Here is a 26,639-nt window from a genome sequence, read left to right on the forward strand (position 1 = left end):
TTCCCAGCAATTATTTCCCTCCCCTTCCGCTCCTCTATTACCCCTGACTCCCCGAAGCCTTTGCACTGCTTCTGAGAGGTGCGGAAAATACATTTCTGTATTATAGTTTAAAGGAATTAGTACTCAAAGATCTGTATTAATATATCTAGTAAGGAATCTATTGGTCAAAACACATTTCCTAAATTTTTTTTGTTGTTTGTACCATTACTGTACATACTTGCTGACAGGTATTTTGAAAAATATATATCATCAAAGTAATTGAAACTGGCATGATTATATTGTGTTATTATGACAAATAAAATATGCTGAATTTTGCAAAATTTTAAAATATTGTGCACATAATTTTTAAGTACAGAATTCCCCCACGAGTAGCCATTGCTCCTTGTCCTGGGCTTTCCACACAGAATCTTGTGCTTGGCTTATTTTTGATGAAATCTTTGCAGGTCACCTTTAAAACCCTCATGAGAGCTTTAAAACTACTTTACAGGCTGCAAAATTAGTTGTGCCCATAAAGCTGTTGATGTGCTTTATGGCAACATTTAAATGCCAATTCAGAATCCGTACTTCTTCAGTGTCCAACCAGCGACAAGGAGCATCCATTCTCAGACACCACTGAGCACCCTGTCCTTCCCTTAGCTACTCAGGGACACCTGGAGTATTATAGTGCTGATTGGCTCCAATCATTTCCAATGCTACCCCTCACTCCAACTTCACAAGATTTTAGAAGAATGTGAAAGTTGCAAAGTCAAGCATTCAGAAGTCAGGGAAAGTCAGATTTAAGGGTGCCAGTGCACCCTTAACTCTGCCCTCTCTGTGCTTGTGTTTTATGAAACAGTCTTGCCTTCCATAACATTGAAAGCTTGTAGCAGTTCTAGGAATAGAACCTAGCTCTCTTGTGTGTAAGGCACTGGACTTAAACCCAAGAACACCCCTTCTTTTCTTGCGATCCTCTGATTTTTTTCACTGTCCATCCTGTGGATAGAATGAGGCAGGGGTGTTTATGTGAGGAAAGACTGTACTGTTCTACACATGCAGAGGAGGGCTGGATTAGGACTGCAAGAACATTTCCTAATCTTTGACTGCGTGACTTTGAAACATTAATATTCCTTTAACATATTATGTTATTTCCTATCTTTTTTAAAAAGTAAACTGGAAAAAAAAATGTTTGTCCTGTAGAACCATAATGACCTCATACATGGCTCATTAGCAAGATAGGAACTAAGGACCTATAGAGTGACAGTACAACCCTCTACTGATCAAGCTAAAAGAATAACCGATAGCAATAGTAGACTGTTACCCTTTTGAGGGCCAGCTACTAGACGTGGACACAACGTGCCAATTTTAAACAGCACTCTTCTTTAAAAGCTTGATTGAGCACATGTGAATGTTGATTTTTAGAGGCTTATAGCGTGGACATATCTGGATGAATTTTCATCAGGACAGCAAAAGGCACCTCCCTTACCCCAGGACAACACCTCTGCCACATATTGCTTTTTTCCATAATCTTGGTCTCAGAAACGACAACCATTTCTGTTGAAACTTTACAAAAACCAAAACAAAATCAACAGTCTGAAGAAGAGCAAACATGGACTTTTTCAGTCCAAAACAATTAAAAGGTAGGAAAACTTATAATTAGGGCTCTCGATTAATTTTTTTTTAGTTAACTGTGATTAATCACAATAATCACAGTTTTAATCACACTGTTAAATAATAGAATCCCAAATGAAATTTATTAAATATTTTTGGACTTTTTCTACATTTTCAAATATACTGACTTCAATTACAACACAGAATAAAAAGTCTACAGTGCTCACTTTATATTTTTTATTACAAATATTTGCATTGTAAAAAATTATAAACTATTTTTCAATTCACCTCATACAAGTACTGTAGTGCAATCTCTTTATTGTGAAAGTACAACTTACAAATGTAGATTTTTTTTGTTACATAACTGCACTCAAAAACAAAATGTAAAACTTTAGAGCCTACAAGTCCACTCAGTCCTACTTCTTGTTCAGTCAACCACTAAGACAAACAAGTTTGTTTACATTTGCAGGAGACAGTGCTGCCTGCTGCTTGTTTACAGTGTCACCTGGAAGCGAGAACAGGCATTTGCATGGCACTGTCGTAGCCGGCATCGCAAGATATTTACGTGCCAGATGTGCTAAAGATTCATATGCCCCTTCATGCTTCGGCCAACATTCCAGAGGATATGCTTCCACGCTGATGATGCTTGTTCAAAAAAATGTGTTAATTAAATTTGTGACTGAACTCCTTGGGGGAAAATTGCATGCCTCCTTCTCTTTTACCTGCATTCTGCCATACATTTCATGTTACAGCAGTCTCAGATGATGACCCACCACATGTTGTTCGTTTTAAGAACACTTTCACTACAGATTTGACAAAACGCAAAGAAGGTACCAATATGAGATTTCTAAAGATAGATACACCACTCAACCCAAGGTTTAAGAATCTGAAGTGCCTTCCAAAATCTGAGAGGGCAAGGTGTGGAGCATGCTTTCAGATGTCTTAAAAGAGCAACACTGAGGCAAAAAACTACAGAACCTGAATCACCAATTAAAAAAAAAATCAACCTTCTGCTGGTGGCATCTGACTCAGATGATGAAAATGAACATGCATTGGTCTGCACTGTTTTGAATCATTATCGATCAGAACCTGTCATCAGCATGGACGCATGTCCTCTGGAATGGTGGCTGAAGCATTAAGGGACATATGAATCTTTAGCACATCTGGCACGTAAATATCTTGAGATGCCGGCTACAACAGTGCCATGTGAATGACTGTTCTCACTTCCAGGTGACATTGTAAACAAGCAGCAGGCAGCATTATCTCCTACAAACGTAAACAAACGTTTCTGTCTGAGCGATTGGCTGAACACGAAGGAGGACTGAGTGGATTTGTAGGCTCTAAATTTTTGCATTGTTTTATTTTTGAATGCAAGTCTTTTTTGTACATAATTCTACATTTGTAAGTTCAACTTTCATGATAAAGAGATTGCACTACAGTACTTGTAATGGGGGAATTGAAAAATACTATTTCTTTTGGTTTTTTACAGTGCAAATATTTGTAGTCAAAATCTAAAGTGAGCACTGTACACTTTGTATTCTGTGTTGTAACTGAAATCAATATATTTGAAAATGTAGAAAACATCCAAAAATATTTAATAAAATGGTATTCTATTATTGTTTAACAGCGTGATTAATCGCACAATTAATTTTTTTTAATCACTTGGCAGCCCTAGTTATAACAACTGAAAAGAGGGGTTTATAATGGAAAGTGTTGTGCCATGCTGCCAACTCCACTTAAAATGAAATTCTTTTAAAAATAGGTAGGAAGAGGGACTGCACTTAGACTGTCCCAGTTGCTACAGGTGACCAGTTTGAGCTATATTAGTCATTAAAAAGCAGTGGGGAGTCACCCAGGGTTACACGCTCCTGAAGAAGGCTTGGAGGTGATGGGACACACCAGCTAAGGAGGTGATGGGACACCAGCTCCAGTCCAGCACAACCCAAGTCATACCTATCTGATGGCTGTCTAGAAGAAATAATCTGGTAGGTTCTCAAATTTAATTCCTAGAGGGTATCACAGAAATCTCCATTACAACTTGCAGTCTCAGCAAGATAGACATCACACAGCTAACTCCTACCTCACCTTAGGCCTCTGAATAGCCTGGATAGTTGCCAAAATAAATACCCAGCAGAAGGAACCCTCTGCCAGGTAATGACAGTGGAGTGGAAACCAGCACAACACACCTACATATAAGTGACAGCCCTGCTGCTTTACAGTCCCTGGGGGGGGATAACCTGGGATCTCTCACCCAGTCTCTGCCCTGCATCAGTATTTATACATCAACAAGGTCCTAAAACAAAGGTGACCAAAGTGCAGCTCCTGGGCCCAAAGTCACACAGGGTCCACAGTGCAGCTCTCACCTGGAGACACAGCTAGTCCCAAATTTGACTCTGAGCAACCTCCACTTGGAGCTCTCCATAGTATACATCTCCAAGTTAGTCCTGACTCTGCCCTCAAGACATTTTAGTCTCTGCAGATTGGGCACAGTCCTTGATATTGATAAACTGGAGGGGGATCAGAGAAGAGCCAAGACAATGATTAAAGGATTAGAAAGCATGTCTTATCACACACTCAAGGAGCTCATTTTACTTAGCTTAACAAAGAGAAGGTTAAGCGGTGATTTGATTACAGAGTACAAATACCCACATGGGAAACAAATGTTTAATAACGGGATCTTAAATCTAGCAGAGAAAGGTCTAACATGACCCAGTGGCTGGAAGTTAAAGCTAAACAAATTAAAATGCTGGTGGAGATTAGAGGGGCTACAAAAACAGAAAACTCAACAATAATGGGGTATTTCAATTATCCCCATGTTGACTAGAAACATGTCATGTCAGGATGGGATGCAGACATAAAATTTCTAGACAGCATTAATGACTACTTCTTGATTGAGTGGAGCACAGGTTCTGCTCCAAGAGGGGACTATAGATGAACTGCTTGTTAATAGGAACCATAATGTAGTTAAATTTAACATCCTTGTAAGTGGGAAAATATCAAAGAAGCTCACCATAGTAGCATTTAACTTAAAAAAGTACACAAAAATGAGGGAGCTAGTTAAATGGAAATTAAAAGGAACAGTCACAAGAGTGAAATGCCTGCAAGCTGCATGGAAACTTTTTAAACACACCATAGTAGAGGTTCAGACTAAGAGGACCAAAAGAAAACCACAACCATGGCAGAGAGAGAGAGAGAAAAGCAGGAGTTAGAGGCAAAAAGGCATCCCTTTAAAAACTGGAAGTCAAATCCTACTGAGAAAAATAGAAAGCAGCATAAACTCTGGCAAGTCAAGTGTAAAAGTATAATGAGGCAGGCCAAAAAAGAAGAGCAGGCTCAAGAAGGGTGTTGGGGTGTGGGAAGAGGTATGGGCTGGAGGTGCGGGTTCCTGGGTAGGGCCAGAAATGAGGGGTTCGGAGTGCGGTAGGGGGCTCTGGAAGGCTGGGACTGAGGGTGTGAGGACTCCGGCTGGGGGTGCGGGCTCTAGGGTGGGGCTGGGGATGAGAGGTTTGGGGTGCAGGAGGATGCTCTGGATTGGGATCAAGGGGTTCAGATGGTGGGAGGGGGATCAGGCTGGGGGGCAGGAGTGCAGGCTCTGTGCAGCGCTTACCTCAAGCGGGTCCCAGAAGCAGCTACATGTCCTCCCTCTGACTCCTATGCAGTTCCCGGCCAATGGCAGCTGCAGGGCGGTGCTTGGGACAGGGACAACATGTGGAGCCCCTGGCTGCCCCTCCGCGTAGGAGCCGGAAGGGGACATGTCAGCTGCTTCCCAGAAGCCCTGCTGTGTAGCACCGTAAACCAGACAGTCAACGGTGCTTACTGGAGCTGCCAGGATCACTTTTCAACCAGGTGTTCCGGTCCAAAACTGGATACCCGGTCACCCTAGTCCCAGACTGAAGTGTCAGTAGAGGAGGTTTTGGAACAAACTGATAAATTAAACAGTAGTAAGTCACCAGGACCACGTGGAATTCATCCAAAAGTTCTGAAGAAACTCAAATATAAAATTGCAGAACTACTAACTGTATTATATAAACCTATGGCTAAAATCAGCCTGTGGACCAGATGACTTGAGGATAGCTGATGTGACACCAATTTTTTTAAAAAGGCTCCTGAGGCGATTCTGGCAATTAGAGGCTGGTAAACCTAACTTTAGAACCAAGCAAACTGGTTGAAACTATAAGAACAGAACATGATTTGTTGAGGGAAAAAAGTCAACACAGCTTTTGTAAAGGGAATTCACACCTTACCAATCTATTGGATTTCTTTGAGGGTGTCAGCAAGCATGTGGACACAAGTGATCTAGTGGATATAGTGGACTTGGACTTTCAGAAAGCCTTTGACAGAGTCCTTCACCAAAAGCTCTCAGCTAAAGTAAGCAGTCACAGAATGAGAGGAAAAATTCTCTCATAGATCTGTAACCGATTAAAAGATAAGAAACAAAGAACAGGAATAAATGGTTGGTTTTCACAATGGAAAAAGGTAAATAGCAAGGTCCCCCACAGATCTGTACTGGGATCTGTGCTTGTTCAACATATTCATAAATGATCCAGAAAAGGAGGTGAAGAGTGAGGTGGGAAAATTTGCAGATAATACAAAACAACTGAAGATAAGTAAGTCCAAAGCTGACTACAAAGAGTTACAAAGAGATCTCACAAAACTGGGTGACTGAGCAATAAAATGGCAGATAAAATTCAATGTTGGTAAGTGCCAAGTAATGCACATTGGCAAACATTATTCCAACTATACATACAAAATGATGGAGTCTAGATTAGTTGACCTTGGCAGGCAGATAGTTCTCTGAAAACATCTGCTCAATATGCAGTGGCTGTCAAAAAAAAAGTGCTTACGGACTGTTAGGAACCATTAGGAAAGGGATAGATAAGAAGAGAGTAAATTTAAGGCCATGGTATGCCCACACGTTAAATACAGCATGCTGTTTTGGTCACCCCATCTCAAAGATGATATATTAATTAGAACTGCAAAACAGAGACTAACAAAGAAAATGATTAGGGATATGGAACAACTTCCACATGAGGAGAGATTAAAAACTGGGTTTTCAACCTTTTTCTTTCTGAGGTCCCCCCCCCCCGTCCCAATATGCTATAAAAGTTTCACAGCCTACCTGTGCCACAACAACTGTTTTTCTGCACATCCAGTACATTAAAAGCCAGAGCAGCATTAGAGGGTAACAAGCTGGCAATTGCCTGGGGCCCCATGCCACAGCAGCCCCATGAAGGTAAGTTGCTTTGGCTTTAGCCCCAAGGAGCAGGGCTCGGGCTTCAGCTTTCTGCAAGTCTAACACTGACCCTGCTCTCTGGTTTATTTTGGTGGATCCCCTGAAATCTGCTTGCACCTACAAGGGGACCCTGAGCCCTTGGTGGAGAACTACTGATTAAAAAGACTGGAACTGCTCAGTTTAGAAGAGAGACAACTAAGGCAGGGTATGATAGGTCTATAAAATTAAGAATGGTGTGGAGAAAAAGTGTTATTTACCCCTTCATATAAATATAAGAACCAGAGGTCATCCAATGAAATTAACAAGCAGCACATTTAAAACATAAGGAAGTACTTTGCCACACAACAGAGTCAACCTGTGGACCTCACTGCCATGGGATGTTGTGCAGGCCAGAAGTAAAACTGGGTTAAAAAAAGAATTTGATAAGTTCATCAATGGTTATTAACCAAGATGGTCAGGGACACAACCCTGTGCTCTGGGTGTCCCTAAACCTCTGACTGCCAGAAACTGGGATTGGACAACATGGGACAAATCACTCAATAAATTGCCCTATTCTGTTCATTCCCTCTGAAGCATCTGGCACCAGCCACTGTCAGAAGACAGGATACTGGCTAGATGGACCATTGGTATGACCCAGTATGGCCACTCTTATGTTCTTCTGGCCTTAGAATCTATGAATCTCACATGCCTGGCAAGTTGCCCCTGACCTACCATCTTCCCACTACAGATTAAACTGACAACAGTGACAAAGGCTTTCTGACCCAGATGCTGTAACCAGGAGCAGGTACACCAGTGGGCTCTACAGTACTGGATGTAGCACAGCATCTAGAGGGAAAGTTTTAGTCTCAGTCTCTGTCCAAACAGCAGGTTTCATTTCCCGAAGGGAAATCACGCAGCATCACCAGAGGAAAGCCAGAGATTTAGAAAAGGCATCTTGCTCTGAATGCAGTCTTGCAGAAATGCAAGCATATTGTACACACAGCCCCTACATGCTACGTTTGGGTCTGGAAATCAATGTGAGGAGAACCTCACTTGGCACATTCCAAGCAGGGAGCTCAAAACCAAGAGCAGTTCATGCACAATACTGCCCAATCCCATTCCTGCTGCAATAAGTTAGTCTTTTTTGCATTTATTCTTTTTTAGAGGAACCCCATATGGAAAAGCATAAGCACCCCCTGGAATAAAACAATTACATCCTCTTTATTATGAGCTGTATTAAACTGCAACATTGTCAGCCAACTTTTTTTTTTTAAATCTGTAACCTATCATTTCTTGCATTTGTTTCTCTCTTCCATTTCCCTAACTATTGTGCTAAGGGTGTGCATTTTCACTGCTCTACCCCACTCTCAACCTTCTGGCTGCTTTGGAAGTGCTGGAGTCCTGGGCGCCAGGGAACAGCTCCATGGCTTGTCTCAGTCACTGCTTAGAACTTCCTCAAGCAGCTACAGAGCGAAACAAACCAGGCAGTAAAAACTGACAAGACTCCAATAAGTCTTTACTCTGCATCTGCTTGGCCAAGCTCTGAGCAGCAGCAGCATAGGTACTGGGGTGAGCTGCATGTAGACTCAGGTAGAGCCTGCCTCGGCTACATTCCATTCAACCCTGGAAGGGTTTTATTCACACCATAAGGGCTACAAGCTTTTTAAAAATAGCTTACTGCCTGTTGCAGTTGATAGCATGTGACCAAGAACGCTCCTTATTCAGCATGGGGGGGGGGGGGGCGCGCAGAGTGGGTTCAAGCCTTAAGCTGAGCACCCTCATTAGTTAATGCAGGATCCCACACTGCCATTTTGTGCTCTTTGGAAGAGACAGCTGGCTTGTTTTTTCAAGGGGAAAAAGAAAAAGAACATTTTTGTCTGGCGAAATGAAACTACAGCTAAGAAACCCCATGGGTCAATGCAAGTGACTAAGAAAAATGAAGAGCCCCAACTGTGGCTCTGCAGACATAGCTGAGGGCCCTTTCTAGGCACAAACCAATGCAGGGAATGAGAGCATATTTTTAAAGGGAATGCTAGCTGGCTGCAGTCTGGCAGGACTCAAAAGAAAAAAGGATTCCAAAGAACATCAGCATACAAGAGCAGTCTTACACAGCATGAGTGGGAGCCCATACCTATGGGCCCAAAAGTTGAGCACGCAGCCCCCTACTGGTCAGAAGTGTTTGGATTTACAACACTTCTACAGACTGGGCTCATTCCCTTGGTTTTTCAAATGATCTCACAAAAAAGTACTCCCCCGCTCCACACAAGCCCACCGCAATAGAGAGGGATGGGGAGGGTATACAAACTGCATGACACCTTTCCCATGGAAGGGAGGAAGCCAACACAAGGAACGGCATCCCACCCAGACTCAAGCGCTAGTGCCTAAAACAAAGAAATCCAAACCACTGGATTACAGGAGCATTTCAGGGGGTTCCTGGGCTACAAGTAGTGTGTGTCCCCGTGGAGTCATCAGGCAGGGCTTGCATCCTCTTGTCTCAAGACAAGGGTTCCTGACACTGGCTTCATGAGGACAGCAAGCAGGCTGAATCCAGAACACAGCACACTGCTCATGCAGTCATAGTTCAAGTTAAGCAGCCAACCTGCTGGTTGCATCATCCCCACTCCCCTCCAGGCACTGCCACAGCTGACTCGGCTTCAGGGAGGTGTTCAGCGCCCCCACACTGCAGGGGCTTTCCACCATCAGCTTATCCCACTCAAACCACACCCAGAATCCTCCTTCTGGAATGGGCTCACCCTCACTCTACATGCATTGGCAGCTGGGAAGCACATATAGGATAAATGACAGGTTTCAGAGTAGCAGCCGTTAGTCTGTATTCTCAAAAAGAAAAGGAGTACTTGTGGCACCTTAGAGACTAACCAATTTATTTGACCATAAGCTTTCATGAGCTACAGCTCACTTCGTCAGATGCAACAGGATAAATGTTAACTTCTCTCCCCCCCACCATCTCCAAAGTCCCTCCAGCAGTTTCCATCAGAGAAGTGATTTCATAAAGGCACAGCAACATAGATGTGCACAGCACTTCAAAGACACTCAGCAGACCCAGTCCAAGCCCCAAAGAGGGGACAGGTTAGACTCCATGGACAAGAGGGGCAGATAAAGAAGGGAAAGGATTGTACAAAAAAGGTCATGAGGGTACTGATGTTGAAAGAAACAAGCTGTTTCTTGGCTCGCACTCCAGAAAGGGCTACAGTTTAAGAGTGGTTTCAGAGTAGCAGCCGTTTCGTCTGCATCCGTAAAAAGTAAAGGAGGACTTGTGGCACCTTAGAAACTAAGAAATATATCTGAGCATAAGCTTTCGTGAGCTACAGCTCACTTCATTGAACGCAGAGTGAAGTCTCACTTCATACCTGGATAGCTCCAATGTGAAATGAAGAGTTTATTTTGTAGCAACAGACCCTCCACACAACAGAGTACTGTGAGCAGTGTCTACGAGGGAGAGACCCAGCACTGAAACGGCAGAGGGAGCTGCAGGTCAGAACTGAGGTGGGCTGGCAGAGTGGTGTGCTGCAACTAGCCTAAGATGCTTGGGATGCTGAAAGCATCCTGCTCTGCCCAGTGAACAGTCCGTACTTGTATCACTTTTAGCCTCTGGCCTGTTTCTAGACAGCAGGAGCCCAAGGGACTGAGTCTGCATCAAGTACCCCGCAGGCTCTGATCAGCCCACACATACACAGCAGGGAGAAATCAACCTCAAACAGGCGCCTCTTCAAGCAGCGCATATTCCTCAAGCCACTGCCAGGTTGGCTGCGGCAGGCTCCTTGGGCTGGGGGAGCAGGGAAAGAGTCCTTCCCCCAGAGCTCCAAACCACTCCCTTTCTGTTTAAACATTCACCTTGCTGCTCTTCAACCTGGTCAGCTCCTGGCCTGGCCCTCCCTGTAGGACATTAACCCTTCCTTTCTCCCACCCCCCCACCACCCAGTGAGGTATGTGGGTCCCTCACAAGTGAACAGCTGTGATTTCTAACCCTGGTAGTCTAAGAGATAACAGATCTTAAACAAAACCAAATCCCATAAAGCTCCGGCCATCCCCATCCTCAGCCCCCACCCCAGGGTCAGTGGGTGCTATCTCCCCCAGTCACAGCAAAGCTCAGTGCCGTGCCCACTGTGAGACAGCACGGGACCTGGGCTGCCAGTGGTGCATAACCAGAACACCAACCCCGAGAGCAAACAAACATGGAGTGCAGGCTGACCTATTCTGTCACCACCTTGGTTGTGGATGGTCACAGGATGAATGTCTCAGGACTTCTACACAAGGGAGATGTTCATATCGGTGTCTTTGCTGGGCCCCTTTCCATCCCAGCAGCACCCCAGAAATTGCCAGAGCTGTTAGCACTAGGCCATGGCAGAGAATCAGCACCTCTTATCTCCACACTGACCAGGAACACAGGACTGGCTCTCTCAGGACTCCCGTTATACGGGCTGGGAAACCTGATCCAACCAAACGCTTCAGTGCCCATTGTATAGCATCCCAAAGCATGCCAGGGCCCTCACCCCAATCGAAAGAGACAACAGGGGATTGGACCCATGCAAAGCAAGTGAATACAGGAGATAAGTGTCATCCGGAAGTGAGGTGAGGGACAAAGCATCTCAGCTGTGGTCTGCTTCAAGGATGGGTACAGGGCAGGAATAGCAGGGGAGTGCAGCTAAGGATCAGTAACATCAGTGGGGCCCAGCTCTGGGACATCAGAAGCTACAGGTCAGAGTTTGCAGGGCATCAGCAGAGCTGTGTGGTGGATCCCATGTGACAGGATGGTGTCTGTGTAGGGAAACACAGAGAGATTCCCAGACTGCTAATACCTACCCATCGCGAGGGATGCTTCCACTGCCATCGAGTGCTCCATGCCATGGCAGCTGTTCTGTCAGAGATGTCAGTTAGAAAGGCTAACAGCACCGAAACACAATGGGACTGGGCCCTAGGCACAAATATTACATAGATAATAAAGAATTGCCATCTGTACCTCACACACTTGCCTGGCAAGGCTGTCAGCAAGAGCTACTGGCGCAGACCAGGTGTTAGTGGACATGCAGCAGGCCCTGGGTACCTGCCTTGTCAGTCTGCTTGGCTTCTCAAAGACCCTCTTCGATTCACTGAACAACAAAAGGAAAGGCCCACACATCCTCCTGGAGATGTTTTGTTCCTGCTGCCTTATCAGCTCTTGTTCCCAGGCAGGGCTGCTCAGCTGGACACGTCTCAGCCAGCAAAGCCACTGGAGCTTGAAGCCAGGGTACCTCTGGTGCAATTCAGTGGGAGGAACTCAAAAAAACTACATTCCTGTGGTTTGAGTGGCGAGAGGGACTCTGCTAAGGAAGATGCATTGGAGAAGATAGCTCAGTGTCTGCAAATAGCAATGGGGCACAACTAAGATGGATGGCTATTTCCCTCCCTCCCTCACCCCTCCCCATCTAACCAATGCAGCACATCAACATGCTACTCCAGGAGGGCAGCAGGGCCCAGCAAAGCCTCTCCTTAAGGGGAAACAATGCCCCCTGCAGCCCTTACGCTACTGCAGGGTTTCTCAAACTTCACTGCACCACAACCCCCCTCTGACAACAAAAAATTACTATATGACCCCAGGAGGAGGGACTGAGCTCGCCCAAGCCCTGCTGCCCAAGTGTGTGTGTGTGGGGGGGGGGGGGCCGGCAAAGCCCAAGCCCTGCTGCCCTAAGTGGGCCAGGGGGAAGAGAAGGGGCAAAGCCAAAACCCAAGGGCTGAAGCCCCAGGCAGGGGGTCTGTAACCCGAGCCCTGCTGCCCAGGGCTGAAGCCGTTGGGCTTCAACTTTGGCCTTGGGCGGTTGGCTCAGGCTTCAGCTTCAGCCCTGGGCAGCGGGGCTCAGGCTTTGGACCCAGCAAGTCTAAGCCAGCCCCAGTGACCCCATTAAAACGGGATTGCAACCCACTTTGGGGTCCCAACCCACGGTTTGAGAACCACTGCACTACTGCATACTCGCCATTCTACAGGACGCTGTATTATGGGGGCTCCCTCCTCCCAGGAGCCTGGCAGAGGGATCTGTTCACCATTAGGAGTTACTCTGTTTGCAGGCTGTCCATTTATGCATCCCTGGCAGCAGCAGAACCCGCCTCTCCCCACAGTTTCTTTCTGCAGCAGAATTTGTTTATGTATCTGCAGCTGCTCAGTGCATTCACTGTGGGAATCCAAGCTAAAATTCCAGCCTTGTGCAGCAGAGACGTACCCCCACTGCATTCCCATTGCACTGCCTATGGAATCAAAGGGGGCCCACACCCCCTAGAAATGGTCAGTCTGGAGCAAGGACTTGAATTCCCAGCCCAGGGCTCTGCAGTCCCCTCCCCCAAACCCTGCTTCATTCCTAAATTTGGGTGGAGAAGGGGATGGGATTATTTGGTTGCAATTTTTTCAAGTGAAAAATAACCCAGCAGTTCAGTGAAAGGAAGGGGCAGCATTGCTAGGCAGCAAGCTGGGAGCCTGTAACCTCACTACAAGGTCAAGGCAGAAGACTCTCCTTTTCCAGTGAGCAGGATGTGGAGACAGAACCTCTTGGGGCAGATGTCCACACATACACACTCCCAGTGCAGCCAGGCCCCCTCCTCATCCCCAATTCCTGGGAGCTGTAAGTATGCACTTTAGCTTCTCAGTGAGCAGAGCGCTCCTCTTTTCATTGCTGGCCTCTTCATCCTAGCAGCTGCTCTAACAGTGCATATTCTCTGCTTCCTGGATCAATGCCACTAGCAGAAACCTGGTAGGAATAAGTCCACTGGCCCAGACAATATTATACTGGGGATGGGGGTGGGGAACTGCAGCATGTGTTCTGAGCAACACAATTGACTGTCAAAGGAAGAGTCGGAATTCAGAAGCACAGGGATCCCTTTGCTGGGGAGCAAATGCCTCCCGAAGCTCCATGAGCGCTGCCTGGACCGGGCTCCCTCAGAGTGCCTTGCAAGTGCACAGAAATGGGGAAATGACATTTAATGCTTCAGGGTTGTTGTCTCCTAAAATATTCTGATCTTAAATATGGAGATACTTCACAGCACTGCCTGCAGCTGAGCATTCAGACTTGGCATTCTAGGTCGTTTGAGAAAAACGGGATCCTGGCTACACCATACACTGCCCCCTGCTGGCCAATCCACGCAGCAACACTGACATCATCCCTGTGGCCCAGTTCTTGACCAGCATCTGCTGGGAAAGGAAGCAGCAGCAGGGCACAATGCAAATGAGAAACAGTACTTGTAATAGATAGGCAAGAAATACCAAATTGAGAGGGAATGTGTGGTTGACTGCAAATCCTGCAGAACACAGGACATTCGGCAGCTTTAGAAAACACTGCTAAACCATCCTCCAAAAGAGCCTTTCCATCGTAAGAACGATAGTCTCAAGCCCTATGCCCTTTCCTACCTCTGAACCCCTATTGACAAAGAATACCTTTGCTCCAAGCAGAGTTATGACCCTGAAAAGGGAAACACACCTGAGACTCCAGGGCATCCACTATGGACTATGCTATTGATTTTACGTGGAAGGTACCCAGATACTATGGTGATGAGCCACAGTAAGAAACTGATAAATTAGGTGTTTCCCATCCCAACACCACAAGCTGTGTTAACTGATCTACCATTATCTGAGCCTCACAACTCTCCCACCAGATCCATGCAAAAGAAATGTTCACCCTGCTATTTGTGGTGTCTCTAAATACAGTGCCTTAACCAGGTTTCTGCTCCAGTTATTACACCAGTTATTTTAGAACAGGATAATAGCATAAACCTTCCTGAGAACCTTCTTCACCGCACAGTGAACACTGCAATGAGCCAGGAGTCCGAGCAGGACATCTCAGCTCAAGGAAAAGGAAAACCACCAACCAAGGAAGAGGGTTTAGACCTATATCTTCACATAATAAGGCACGCAGCAATGAGTACCAAGCCTAATGGATAACCTGACAGTTGGAGAAGGGACACAGATAGCGTACCTCACCCTGCGAACGGGTAGGAAAGCTCATCTGTAGGCTTGCTGTAAATTAAGTTCTATTATTTGGTTAAGAAGCTACTCAAATGAAAGCAAACATTGCCCTGCAACAGCCCTGAAAAATCTCCATCCCCCCATTGTTCACTTCTTGTGCCCTGCACTGCTGCACTTCCCAGACTCACTGTACCTCCCAGGGCAGGGATGGACACCAGCACTAGTCACCAGACTAAGAGGTGGGAATGACAGCAGGGTTTCTGAAACCTACTTGCAGTAACTGTGCTGCACACCCAGCTTTTGGAAGGAATCACTGCTTTTCTCTTGTGTTACAGTGAGCCCTCTGCCATAGTAACGCTGGACCAACCCAAACATTGCCTTCCCCCCCAAACACACACGCCACCTGTATACTATCTTTGTGCCAGCTACATTTCTCTCCCCTCGCGCATTCTCAGCATCTCCTACTCAGCTGCCCTTGTGGTGGGGAGCAGCCAAGTATGACAGGTTTCTCCTTCAACCGAACCTAACACTAGTCTCTCTAAATCAGCTGGCCAAGAATCAGGCTCTAGACAATGGCTTGTGGGTCCCAGGCAGTTTAATCCGGTGTGCATTTTAATCCTCAGCAGCAGCAAGGGAAAACTGAAAAAACAGTTCTATGCAGTCCAGCACCTGTGCCGACAGTAAAAGGGAGCTGGCAGGTGACAGACAGCCAACCACAGCCCCTGTCCTGCAGCTGGGGCACTGCAGCTTTGAGCCACCTATTCCAAGCAGGCCTGGATGGCACAGTGGCAAGAACGCCAACAGGCAGGCTCCAGCAGCAAGTGATGGGAGACATCCCTGAACCTCAGAGGAGGCTTGGCCCCGAGGTCTACAGGCCACCATCTCAGTCATTCCACGCGAGAACTGCCTAGCATATGGCAGTTTCTTTGCTTCCCCTTTGACTTCTCACAATCAGCAGCTACAGGATCATGAAATTATGGTTGTTTGAAATCACCATTTGGTGCATGCTCATAAAAATGCCCACCTTCTCCCAATGCAGAGGTACAGTAGATGGGCCTGCACCCACATCTCTCCATGATACCACCAATGAAATGAAGTCCCAGAGGAGCAATCTAGTACCCAAATGTCAGGAGGTGCCACAAATTCAGTTTCTGTTGCAGCATTAGCAGAGCCATGTTGCACAGATGTAGCATTTTTTCTGACTGCTCTCCTCAAGTATGAATGCATTCCATTGTGGGAGTTCATCTATGTCACCATATAGACAGGCTGAGTTAACCCTTCATGTTCTCAGTAACCAAATTCTGATATGCTCTGTTTCTGAACAACGTTACAATGAATGTAGTTCATGAAAAGTTGGCAGCAAACACACAGGGTAGGTGTGCCTCTCCTGCAACACAACAGGCAGGGAAGAGTCTAAGCATGTGCAACTGGTGACCAGGGCGGGGGAAAGTGGCTGTTAAATCTGTTTTCTCCCTCTCTGGGAGCCCACCCAGCCCCCTGCAGCAAGGTGGGAGGAGCCATCAATCCTCCATCTTGCTCTGTGGAAACCTATGGGTCTCAAGGAGAGTAAGTCCTCTAGGAGCCAGGGGATCTCAAACTGGGGGTCATGACCCTCAGGGGGTCTCAAGGTGGTTGTGTGGGGGTCACAAGCTATCAGCCCCACGGGGCTGACAGGCTGGAGCCTGGCCATGCATGGGGCTGACAGGCCCAAGTCCCCATGGAATTAAATTAAAATTAAATTACTCCTCCCTTCATTTTTAATTTTAAGGGGGGGGGGGAGAGGGTGTCACACTGAGATACTTACTGTATGAAAGGGGCTATCAATACAAAAAGTTTGAGAATCACTGAGCTAGATCCAACACTTGGTAGTGCACATGTTGCTCCCAGAGAAAGGGCAGTGCAGAGACAGGCCATCAGGCCATTGAAGGAGATGTCCTGGATCTGCAGGGTTACAGGCTGCTGCCCCACAGACCACACTGTCTTTAAGTGGGAGGGAAGGCCACAGCAGCACTCAGGATGAACCTTGCAGAGCTTTCCCTGGGGGAGAAGAAGAGAAACGCATGCACCTGCATCCACATTCCTGGATATGGGCTGAATTAGCATCTCATTTCCTACTTTAAAAATTTTTTTTTTTAAATTGCAGCAGACTCTTGCAAGGATAGAAACTTCCTGCATGCAGTGGGAGGGCAGAACATCTTGGGAGTACCCACTTCTGTGACCATGCCATTAACACATGCCCTGGCACAGCATTTATAGGACCCACACAGGGCCTCCATGAAGGCAGCAGGGCTGTGGAATGTGCTGGGAGATGCTGGAAGTGAAATGGGAGCTCCTCAGATAGGGAGTCAGAGAATGGCCAGCTCACCTGCCAGGGTAAGACAGCTAAAGAGGAGCCTGGACCCTGCTCTCCACCTTCTCCTCATTGTCCTGGGAATCTACACCCCAGTCAGCTGCTTTGAATGCTTGGGGCTTATGTCCCATAGAGCCCAGAGGCCTCCCAATGCCAGCAGAGGGGCAGGTGCTGCAGACAGTGAGAAGGAAGAGCCCTCCCAAGCTAAGTTTCCCTGTAAGTTGCATGGCCACAAGGCAGGCAGAGTTGCTACGACTGAAGAGAGGTGCCTCTCACCTGGCAGTGAGCTGCTGTGGTGAGAGGGGACTATGGGATGGGGGGGAAGTCCTCTCCCCACCGCAGCCCTGGGGCAGTCTGCACCCCAAACTCCTTAACCCCAGCCAGAGTCCTCATCCTCCCACACCCCAACCCTCTGCCCCTGTCCTGAGCCCCCCTCCCACGCTCCAAACCCCTCGGCCCCACCTCCACCACACATTACCTCCATATTGATGCACATAACAAAATTCATTTCACACATGGATGTAAAAAATTAAGAGGGAACACTGCTCACAGGCTCAGGGGCTAGGACACTTCGAGCCAGAAGCCAGATTCAGCATGGGCACTAATGCTCTAACAAAGCACAAACGGTTGGGAGGGGCTAGGTTAGGAAGCAGGCTCAGGGCAAGCTGTGTAGGGTGACAGCATGCTTGCCAGGATACCCATGCATGCACACACATACAGTCTCCCACAAAACACGACTTCCCACGTTTGAAGTGCCTTTCCACTCTGAGGAGTATGTAAAAACAACACTTCCTTACTGCACAGATCTGCTGCCTGGGTACATCGGGGCAGAGCTGCAACACTGGCTACCCAATAAATAATTTAATGCTGCTTTTAACTGCTGTCATCCCTGCAGCATCAACACAGCTCTAGAGTCTTTCCAGCTCATGCATCGTGGGAAATGTTAAATGAACTCCAACCTCTGGGCCACCGGCACAACCCCACTGAAGACAATGGCCTTGCCCAGGTATCACCAACATCATCATTTAGCTCAGAGAACCTTTATTATTGGCAATGGTGCACGAGCAGGACAGTACTCAGCTTGGATCGCAGACCCTCAGTGGAGTTTACAGATCTTGCTGTTAAAACCCCTTTTGTACACCCAATAAGTTTGACTGGGAGTCATAATGAGTGTGGAGCCCCACAGTGCCATGTTGTCACTTTTCAGACCAGAACCACAAGGTAACAAGCGGTAATGTCTACACTGCAATAGGACCCGCAGCACAGCCATGTCTGGCCATGTCAGCGGACTTGGCCTTGCAGGGCTTAGGCCACAGGACTAAAAATTGCAGTGTAGACATTCAGATTCAGGCTGGGGCCCAGGCTCCAGCCAAAGCCAGAACATCTATACTACAAATTTTAGTCCCATAAACCTGAACCCAAGTCATTTGACCCAGGATCTGACACCCGGTGCCACAGGCTTTTTGTTGTAGTGTAGACGTACTCAAGATGGTTTACTAAGCATGTGCAGTATTACTAGTTTCAATTGACCATTACTTCAAATTACTATTACTTAAATCCATTTTCCTCACACTCCGCAAGGCACCACTCCCTAGGGAGGGACAGTTACAGCCACGATTCAAACGTCAAATATCACCTACTCTTGATGCAGCTTTATCAGAAAATAGAGTGACAATAACATTTTGTTGTTGTTTGAAAGGAAAAGGACTGTATTTCTGATGGCCTGATGCACAGCCCTGAGCCTTAACCTGAGAGCTTGGTCAGCAATGCCACACTCCTGCTCTAGCAGCTGAAGCAGGGAACTGACTTAGGTGTCTTGACTTCTATTCCCATCGCCACCATGAATACAGTGCTGGTCTTATGCAAGTTACTTAGACCAAAGTTTTCCGCTTGAGACACATGCTTTTCAGAGGTGCTGAGCACCTGCAGCTCCCCTGAAGGTTATTAGTCAAGGGCTCAGCACCTCTGAAAAAATCAAACATTACATGTCCCAAGTTGGGCACCCACAGATTGAAACACCCCAAATCACAGGCCACTTTTAAAAATGTTGGCCCTCCCGTCCCAGGTCCTGTCGTCCACTCAGTACAACGGACGTCAGACGCCAGAAAGGAGAGAATTCTCATGTGGCTGCACTCAGCACCCAGTTTCCATAATAAATGACTCAAAGCACAGGAGGGCAGAAGCAGCCTCTGTGCCTCAATTCCCTCATCTGTAAAATGGGGATAACAACACTACCTTACCTCATTGGAGGCTGAGGAATTGAACTAAAGTTTCTAGCATGCATTCAGATTCTTGGCTACAGACATCAGTATCCTGCCTGTCTCTGACACTGCAGCAGAGTGAGCCACAGAAACAGCTATTTCATATTTTACTGCCCAGATTCTTCTCTAGTAAATATTTACTAGGTTGCACAAGCTCATCGTGGCAGACAGCCTTTAAATCAGTCTCAATGTTAAGGCCATTTAGCTGGCTTTTAAGACTGTAAGCTCTGTAGGGCAGAGACCATCTTTTTGTTAGATGTTTACACAGTGCCTAGCAAAATAGGAACCCTGCTCTCTGATGTGTCACTGTAATACAGACAGCATAGCAAGGACAAGCCTTGCTCTGCTATTGTGGCGTGCACTGCACGGCAGGGCACTCACTCTAGAGACTTGCACAGTGGAACTGCAGGAAGAATTCTTTCTAAAAGCACTCTCCATTCTCCTCCCCTGTACCTCTCTAGGCTCTATGCTGCATGCTCTTGGGATAGGGCAATGTGCTTTGCACACACAGTATGCTGTCTGCAGAATGTGTGCTGTGCATTTTGAATTGTTATTTATAAGCCACGTTAAAGTAGCCTTGAGAAGCGAGGGCACTTTATGCAGGGCTAGGTCAATGCTGCCACTGTAAGATCCTGTTCTCAGGGGCCTGGATTATAGCCTGGACATTACATTTCAGCCCTGATCAGAATTATAGGTCTCAGCTCACATACAGGGATTTGGGGGAGGGGAGGAGAGGGGAGGGAGGAGGAGGCAGGAAACGTTATGACGATGCCAGGAACACAAGGACACCTGCCATGGCACGCACTAGCCACCCCAAATACGGAGACAGGTGGCAGCAGCACTATGGCCCCACCTCCTCTGCATCCGCCTGCAGACCTGGCTCCCAGGACAGGGAGCCCACTTTGTTCCCTCTGAAAGGGAGGAGTCTCCTGCACTCAGGGAGGTGCTCTGTCTGCCTCGGGTAACTTTTCTCCAGGAGCCTGTTCTGGCAGTGCTCTACATGATGCCCCCTACTGGGGGTGTGGCTCACAGACACCACACAGCCTGATGACATTCATTACCAGGCATGCTGTCCATGTGACAGCAGAGGGGCAGGCAGCAAAGGGGAAGGCAACTGCTGGAGAGACCCAGGATTTGAAACAGTCAATCTTACATAGATGTACTACAGTCTGTGCCATGTTTGAGGGGCTCCCTGACTCTCCGCAGCTTTTTAGCCTCCCTTGTACTAAGTAAAAAAAAAAAAACAAAAAAAAAAACATGAGACGAAGAGAAGCTAGCACGGAAGGATTAATCCAAGATGGCAGCAGCTGCTCCTGCTGCTCTGCACCCAGAGCCTCACGCTGGAGCACTCAGCCTGCCCCTGAGGCTCTCTAGAAACATGGGCAGTTGAGAACATTGAAGCAAAAATCTATTGTCCCCTGGGTTTGACAAGTGTCCTTCCCAGAGCAATGGTTCCTTCTCCAGCTGCAGCCATTGCAGCCCCTTAGAAGTGATGTTTCCACCCCTCGGGCAATAATGTTATCCTACCATATAACCTTCAACCCGGTGGGCCTGCTAGGGTCACAGCCATCTCGCTGGCAAGGCACTTCCCGGCCAAGCCCACATTTCCAAGGACTCCAAACTGATTTTTGAAGTTACTCTTTGGGAAGACAGTTTTGTCACTGTTCTCTTCCCAAAAGCATTGGAACATCCTGGAACCATTGGGAGAGAATCCCTCCAGCCAGTTAGCTATCAGACTATGAGGAAAGGCTCTGTGGCAACTGTCCTCATGCCTTTGTGTCATGTATTCTAACTTGTTTTAAGAGCCTCTTGAGCTGGTGTCCCTCACTACCAAACAGAGAGTACTGCTAGCAGGTTGCTGTCTGGAAGGCAGGAATCCTTCCTTTTGGAACCTCTCCCCACTCCCGTCATTTTCTCATCCTTCCAAGCACTCTGCAAAGCTTGTTCAGACTATTGAGGAAGGTGTGGGTGGGGAGGCGCACATTCATGGGCAGGCTGTGTGTATGTTTAGGTTGTAATTTGTAATGAATGGGCTACATACCAAGAGCTCTGGATAGGCACCTATCATAGCACTTCAAACCTTTGAAGAGATAAATGAAATGCTCTGAAGAGCGGTTAATGAGAAGCAGCCCCTTCTTACTCTAGACCTGCCCCAATGTGCATCAAAGTCAGATGACTATTAATTAAAGTTTTACTGCTTTTAACTCCTGTCAGACCTGCAGAGCCAACAACGCTGCTCCAGGAGAGGCAGCTGGATTCCTTGGCAGTCAATTCTGTTGAAGATGCCTAAGTTCCAATTGGTGAGACCTGTGCAGGGAAGGTTAATGGGAATGCAAAGATGTCACAAAGGCAGACTGTAGTACTTTCATTTCTGGAAAAAGAGTGAGCCCAGATGGGGAAGTATGTAGAATGGCGGTTGTGTACATCTTTTCAATCATAAAACCGAGCACATATGATCTGCAGCTAGTGACGAAGGGATGATAAAAATGGAGCCCCGGAAGGCCATTTTTACAGAATCCCTTTTCCAACAAAACCTAGCCCATTACAAGCCCTCAAACAGGAAGCATTATGCCCTCACATTCCTCTCTGCTGGAGCATTGCTGTGCCCCTCCTGGCAGCTAAGAGGTGCACAGCACACTGGCTATGCTTTGGATTCATGGGGAACCCCACAACTCACCCCAACACCTCGCCTCCCCAGTCCAAACCGTATGTGGCAGAAACACCCACAGGTAATGCCAGTTACCACCTAGAATGCTGATCATTAGAGACACCTGCAGCCAGTCCAGAGGCTCACAGAGGCGAATCATAGAATACCAGGGTTGGAAGGGACCTCAGGAGGTCATCTAGTTCAACCCCCTGCTCAAAGCAGGACCAATCCCCAACTAAATCATCCCAGCCAGGGCTTTGTCAAGCCTGACCTTAAAAATATCTAAGGAAGGAGATTCCACCACCTCCCTAGGTAACCCATTCCAGTGTTTCACCACCCTCCTAGTGAAAAAGTTTTCCTAATATGTCAACCACAAATCCTCAGCACATCCCACTCAGAAATGGGACAGGCTTAGCATGATCACACCAAGATGGCTTCCACGGTTCCCCTCAGGCCTCACCCAGTCAAGATGGCCACCTGTTGCTCCATTACCCCAGCCCTCATCTCACTGGGATCCATCCTCATCCCCAGTGACTTCAAGTAGATGAGAGCCATGTGGGGGAATCAGGACAACACGGACTATTGGCTGGGCATGCTCAGATGACCACCCCCCTTCATATCAGACACGAGCAGCAGCATTTCCAAGAGCAGTGACTGGATAAAGAGTGGCAGCTGAAGCCAAGAAAATCAAGGAGAGGCTGGTGGGGAGAGTGAAGCACTGAGGAGAGCTTAGCACCTCTCTAACACCACCCTCAGCTCAGCAGGGGAGCTTGCAGCCCCGATGTCTGCCTGCATTTCATAAAGCAACTGGACACAACCACAGAACTCCCTTTCCAGAGATAGCTGCACAGAGCACTGCACCCTCCCTCCTGTCAGATTTGGGCATAGCACTCAGTCTGCAGGCCTCATTACTGTAATCCTTTACACCTGGGTATGAAACCACCATCCTTGAAAAAGCTACATTTAGTTAAACATGCAGCCATCCACACAGCACCACAGGCAGCAGAAAACCACTTTATACGCTGGCTTCCTTTGGGATTCCAGGGCAAATTCAAGCGCTAGGTCCTCATCTCCCAAACACTCCATGGGACTGTCCCAAGCTACCTCCAAGAGTGACCAAGCCAGCTACATTCCAGTGAAGCAAGGGAACCACTGCCCTCAAGAATTAGGCTTGTATGTGTGTAGGAAATACTTTCTCGATGACTGGCCCACGAATCTGTAACTGTCTATCGAAAGATCAGGGTGACCACAAACCTCAGTGTCTTCACAGCTAACTGCAAGCGCTGCTCCTGTCAGCCTGCCCACAATAACACCATACCAAGAACAAACAAAGCCAGGCCCGGCTGGCTGGAGCGGGAAGAGTGAAACATATATCGCTTCATACGTGCATTCTGGGAAGTGCTCAAATACCCCTGTGAAGGGCACCACACAGGAACCAAGACAGATAAATAAGAAATGTAGGTTTTCCAAATCTTTAAAAGAGAAACTAAAAAAGAGCAGCACACTGTACACACAGATAACATATTGCCTTCCTGGCTTAAGCGAGCACAGAGTATTGGATCCAGACAGTTACCTGAGAATCTCAGAGAGAACTCCATTCTTCTCTCTTCTCAGGTGTTTAACAAATACACACAGTGCACTTAATCACTATTTTATTTTGTAAAAAAACAAGGGCATTAAATTTAAAACCCATATTAATTCAGGATTATGTTTCAGGTGTTTATATGCACAAAAGCTAGAAAACTCAAGGCTATGGTTTCCATAGGAATAGAAGTGGTAACTACTCATAAGTAGCAAAGCCCTGCTGTTTATTTCTGTAGGTAGAGTTAGCCGTAACAACTTATTATATATGTAAAAAGAGCTGAGATAAGAGTTCTTGTAAGAACCATCACTTGGAATTTCCTGACTTCTAGGCAGGTAAAGCTTCACCCAGAACTTAGCACTGGCCTCATTTGGGGATGTAATGCACATTGTGTGGGTCTGTGTGTGCCTAGTGGCTGTACTTAAGAAATTCACTCTGGTTTCAGAGAGACTACCTGTTTGAGCAAAACTGTCAATATGTAATAAGGGGAACACACCTGGAACCAGTCACATTGTTGTGCTGACACCAGAAATAATTTTTAAAGTGAGCTCGTTGTGTATACACACTCACACGGGCACATACAAGTTGAGGAGAGACCACAGACCCTCCTGCATAAATGAGAGTGAGTGACCAACCCCAATTTTTCAGTTTTCTCCATGGCTTGCGAGGAGAGAGGTTTAATAGACCAAAGGACAATTTGCTCCCTAAATCCTCATGACAAATGTAGGTTTTTAATAAATACACATGGGCCAAACTTCTTGAAAGTAGCCACTGGTTTTGGGTGCCCAACTAGAGACACCTTGAGTCTAAAATTCAAGGAGGTTCCCATCAACTTCAGCTGGAGCTGGGAGCCCTCACCACTTCAGAGTCTGATCCAAGGTGTCTCAAGTTGGGCATCAAAAATAAGGCACCTAAAATTTCCAAGACACCCTCTCAAGTTAGGGTGTTTTTTTCTTTAACATCTCACCACCACCACACACATACCCCCACACCCTCTCCCTGTTTGTGTCACAGTGCTTCCTCCTGAGCTAGAGTGGTGTCCCCTCACAGAATATCCCAGGGCAGCTGCCTCCCACTCACTTATCTATCAGACTGGAAATAAGACATTTTTAACTATGATATACAGGAGGTCAGACCAGATGATCTAATAGTCCATTCCAGAGTTAGAATCTACTGTCCCTCTCTACTTTTTTCCCCTCTTTTGCTGGAGGAGTCTAGCACCATCTGGAATAAGCAGGGATGTCTGCATTGTGCTGGCAGTGCTCCCACTGTGGAAGACTCCATTGTATGTCCATTTTGGACACGCAGAACAACTTTCCTTTGGGGTGAAGCTTTCCCAGTCTGGGCTCAGTCCTAGAGTCGTTGGTTGTTTTTTAACTTGAGTAAATTGGGCTCCAGAGCTCTCAGGACTTTGGGCGTCTCAGAAATTTGCTATACCCCCACATGTTCTGCACATTCCTCACTTCCATTTGGAAAAAGAAGTTTCCGTGGCAAGGATGGAGCCACACAAAAGTGACTCAAGAAGCTGCTGTTCTATAATCCCAAACTTGCTGAGAGCTGCCTCAAGGCAGACATCAGAGAGAGTTCCAGCCTCTGGCCCCAGCCGAGTCCATTCCTCCCAGTGAGCCACTGGCTGGGGAGGGTTACATCTTAACATCACAGAATATATTAAAAAAAAAAAAAAGAGAGAGAGAAAATTAAAAGCTAAAAACTGTTAATGCAACAATAAGACTGTTCAGTTAAAGCTAGGGAGAAAGGCAGACTGCAGAAATTAGGGATATACTGTAATATACTAAATATCAACAAAAATACATTGAAGTACACAAAGAAGGAGAGAGAAGGATGGCAAATACAACATGCATGCAGCAGGGACCAGATAATGCCACTGTGAGATGCTTAAGGTTGGCATGTCTTGACTTTTATTTACTGTCACGGTCAACCTGAACATTGCATGTACTCACACTAGGAACATAAACTGGGACTAGCGGTCTCTCTGCGCGACTTTTAGAAACAGCACATTGTGATTAAAAACATGTGATTCTTCACGTGTGGAGAAGGCTGCACACCAATGAACTCAGACCCCTCGCTAGCCTCCATATTTAAAATGCCTCGGCAGGTTTGTTCCTCCCATTGTTCCTGGTTTCACAGCAGGGTTTACACCCACTGCAAACCAAGTATTCTCTAGAGGCAATAATACAACTCCCCAGGCAGTAAGGAGACAGCTTCTGGCTGAGGCATAAGGGCCAACTGCATCACTTCCTCCATGGAAAGGGGCCTTACAGTGGTGAAGGGGAAACATCCCTAGATGCTATTAACTAATAATGTCATTCAAGTGCTTGCCTTTCCTTGAAGATTTTGGGGCCCAATCCCAACAGGGGCAGTACTCTCAATTCTCACTGACTTCTCAGGGAGCTCACAAACCTGCTGGAACAGCCCCAGGGAAACAGTCTCCTAACTGACCACGAAGTGCCTGCCTTGAGCATTAAAACCCAAGAGCAGAGATGAAAGCAGTTCCTCAGGGCACTACCACAACATCAATATTAAATAAATAATAATAGCCGCATACTGTCCGATTACTAGACTGCATGCTAGATAATCCCATATAAGGACAGATTGTGATGGTCGGATGCATTGTCCCATCACATAGGAAAAAAATACTCTACTAGCCTTAAATAATAGGAGAATCTGGGTTTTTTTTATTTTGGAGTTCTTTTTATATCATAAGCTTCCCCCAACACCACCACCCCCACACACACACACACTAGTTTTTTGTATTTCTCTGAAGACTCACTGTTACAAAAGAATGTCAGCAAGATTGCCCCCAACTCTCTCACTCAATTGGGCATCTAGAAATTCCACTACAAGCTCTTTAGGGCAGGCATTGTCTATCCCCAGGTGCCTGTAGAGACTTGGCACACTGGGACCCCCATGCTAATCAGGACCTTGAGGCTACCACCAATATACTAACAGACTGCAATAATATCTAGTGTATCACTTTGGGGGCAGAGATAACACTGATTTTCTATTATTTGCCGAGATGCCTAGAGGAATCTTT

The 26,639-nt window shown here is 46.7% G+C and overlaps 1 protein-coding gene across 2 annotated transcripts in view; it reads right to left on the reverse strand.

The window, feature by feature from the left end:
- The window catches only part of CHD6 (chromodomain helicase DNA binding protein 6), a 180,028-nt gene that overhangs the window by 148,690 nt on the left and 4,699 nt on the right, over positions 1 to 26,639 (reverse strand). The gene's annotated exons all lie outside the window — the stretch shown is intronic.

The sequence above is a fragment of the Natator depressus genome, chromosome 13, assembly GCF_965152275.1.
Source record: "Natator depressus isolate rNatDep1 chromosome 13, rNatDep2.hap1, whole genome shotgun sequence".
NCBI lineage: Eukaryota > Metazoa > Chordata > Testudines > Cheloniidae > Natator > Natator depressus.